General features: G+C 48.6%; 1 protein-coding gene across 1 annotated transcript in view; it reads right to left on the reverse strand.

Moving 5' to 3' along the window:
- LOC106817280 (M-phase phosphoprotein 8-like) overlaps positions 1 to 3,380 on the reverse strand; it is a 15,328-nt gene that overhangs the window by 2,083 nt on the left and 9,865 nt on the right. The gene's annotated exons all lie outside the window — the stretch shown is intronic.

The raw sequence follows: 3,380 nt of genomic DNA on the forward strand, positions 1-3,380 counted from the left end.
CGAGGACGCTCCGTCGTCACGGCAACGCCCCGACGGACGACGCGCGAGGATGCTCCGTCGTCATGGCAACGTGCAGGGCGTCGACGTCGCGGCTTCTCTCCCTGCGTCTGATCCCCCGGAGGAGGTTCATCGCTCGTCCGCGGCCTCCGGCGGCGCACCCTGGTGGCGCTACGGCGTGAGCCGGGCCTTGTAAGCGCAGACGAGTAGTTTGGCATGGGAGCAGCGGCAGGGAATGGTGTTTATTACGAGTTCGTTCCTGCCGTCTTTGAACGGACAGAAGGACATCACAAAGTGGCCCTCCTGGTAAGCGTGAAACGAAGGAAGGAAGAGAGAAATGCGTCAAGATCTGATGATGATAACGATACCAGAGCTACTAATACAAGTGACCCTCCTGGTGCGTGAAACGACGAAAGAAGATAGAAATACATCTCTCGTTAACATCTGATAATGACAATGATAATGATACCTGAGCTGAAAATATAAGAGCGATATATACGAGTCGCTGATATATATATCGGCTCTTGATTCATGATTTTATAATATTAACGCTTTCATAGGTTTTTTCGAAAATTTCATAGGTTCACGATTTTCATAATAAAGGTGACGTAGCTATTCGCATCGAGTGCAAAGTCTTGCTTAAAATTCATGATATGTGTGATTTGTCCCCCCCTCATAACCTCATAAATATTAGTCTTCAAAAGTCCTAGGGACTATAACGAAGACGGGGAGAGAAGTGGATCAAATCGATAGATCAACACTGCGGATTGCAGTGGGGAAAAAAAAATTGCAATTTGGCAATTTACCCACAATAGTTTTTTTTATAATTACTTTCACGACTAGCCTGCACAAAATTTTACATATACTTTCGATACAGATGGCGCCACGACATAATAGCGAGATGTGCAATCGAACTTTCTTTTATTTGATGGCATCGATACGACAAGACATGAATAAAATAAAATAAAATCGATTTCATTCACTCCCGACATGCACATTTTGCTAACGATTCCGTGCATTAGATGGCGCCAGCGTACTCACGTCTGTCAGAGGCGGTTGGTCGATGCCGTTGAGGGTGACAGAGTCGACGGCGCACGCTCCGTACAGCCTACACTTCACCTCCTGGTTGGGCAACACTCGCGCGTGAGCAATGAACAGTAGTGAACCAATACCTACACAAGGCAGAAACCCGATGTTATATATATATGACGTTATAATTACCAAATAACACGACCCTGTGCAAGGTGCTAACCAGTCCATTATTTAACCCAGTCCAAGATCCTACCCGGTCCAAGATCCTACCCAGTCCAAGATCCTACCCAGTCTTTACGTCTTAACCAGTCTCACGTCCTACCCAGTCCAACCCAGCCAGCCAGTCCATTATCTAACACAGGCAAAGGTCCTACTGAGCTCAATATACCGTGCAGCAGTCGGCATTATTCACCACCCATGCAAAGGTCCACCCAGTCCTAACCCAGTCCTAGCTCCCACTCAGTCCATTATATAACCTCATCCACTGTCCCACCCAGTCCTAACCCAGTCCTAGCTCCCACTCAGTCCATTATATAACCTCATCCCACTGTCCCAAGCCCAGTCTAACCCAGTCCTAAGCTCCCAGTAACTAGTCCATTATACAACCTAACATCCACATGTCGCACCCAGGTCCTAACCCAAGTCCTAGCTTGCCCACCTCAGTCCATTATATAAACCTCATCCACTGTCCGCACCAGTTCTAACCAAGGTCCTAGCTCCCAGATAAACTCAAGTCGCATTTATACAACCTCATTCACTGTCGCCACCAGTCCTAACCCAGTCCTAGCTCGCACTCAGTCCATTATATAACACCTCATCCACGTGTCCCACCCAGTCCTAACCCCAGTCCTAGCTCTCGCACTCAGTCCATTATATAACCGCCATCGCAACTCCCACCCAGTCTACCCCAGTCTAGCTCCCAGTTAACGCCAGTCCATTATAGAACCTCATCCACGGCCCAACCCAGTCGCTAACCCAGTCCTAGGCTCCAGTAACTCAGTCCTTATATAACCTCATCCATCTGTCCCACCCAGTCCCTAACCCAGTCCTAGCTCCCAGTACTCAGTCCATTATATAACCTCATCCACTGTCCCACTCAGTCCTAACCCAGTCTTAGCTCCCACTCAGTCCATTATTTACCACCATCAAAGGTCCCAGTCCTAGGTCCCAGTAACTCAGTCCATTATATAACCTCATCCACTGTCCCACCCAGTCCTAACCCAGTCCTAGCTCCCACTCAGTCCATTACCTAACCCCATCAAAGGTCCCACCCAGTCCTAACCCAGTCCTAGGTCCCAGTAACTCAGTCCATTATATAACCCCATCAAAGGTCCCAGTAACTCAGTCCATTATATACCTCAATCCATGTCCCACCCAGTCCTAAACCAGTCTAGCTCCCAGTACTGCAGTCCTTATAGAACCTCATCCACTGTCCCATCAGTCACAGTCCTAACCCAGTCCTAGGCTCCGCAACTGTACTGCATTACGGACTAACCCCCATCCAATGTCCCCCTCAGTCCATTAATAATAACCGGTTCGTCTCCAACAGGCAGGGGCGGTACGTCGTCCGCAGACTGTAGTCGAGGCTATGCTGATCTCCCGATCGGTTCGTCGAGCGGAGACACCATCTCACGGGGGAATCAGCTGGCTGCAGCAGCACTGCAGTGTTGTTCAAGCGTCGGGCCCAACCTGCGCCTCGAACGAATCGCTTGATCCTGCGGAGCAGACTATGGCCGCCGCGACGACGATGCGCGCGGTTACAGCTCGCGGTGGATGGAGAATACGACGAAAGACGAACGACGATCGGTGGTGAATGACGATAATTACGATTACGATGATAATTAACGATTACGATGATAATTAATGTTGTGAATATCGTGACCCTGAATCAATTACAGTTCCGCTTGACCCTGCACGGCAGCTGCAGTGGAAGTACATGTTACAGGTAATGTTTATCATGCACGCTACATCAGTTGTTACAGTATGCTGCAGGACCGTGTACAGTATACTGCATCTTGGGGATGGCTAACAGCATAGCTGTATCAATGTTAGCAAGTATGTTATATCACCTAACACATGTTACAGTATGCTGGGCAGCCCGTGCTACAGTCATACTGCATCATGCTAGCAGCAAGGGGTGATGTTAGCCACTTATTGTTACAGTATGCCCTGCACCATGGGTTATTACAGATGGGTGCAATCATGCATAGTGGTGGTTAATATAATAATATCACGTTACAGTATGCTGCCACCATGTTACAGTATGCCTGCATCAGCTATAGCGTGTTTTTATCACGTTACAGTAATGCTGGCACCATGGTTACAGTATGGCTTTGACATGGCATAGACGG

The sequence above is a fragment of the Priapulus caudatus genome, unplaced genomic scaffold (assembly GCF_000485595.1).
Source record: "Priapulus caudatus unplaced genomic scaffold, Priapulus_caudatus-5.0.1 Scaffold1660, whole genome shotgun sequence".
Lineage (NCBI taxonomy): Eukaryota > Metazoa > Priapulida > Priapulimorpha > Priapulimorphida > Priapulidae > Priapulus > Priapulus caudatus.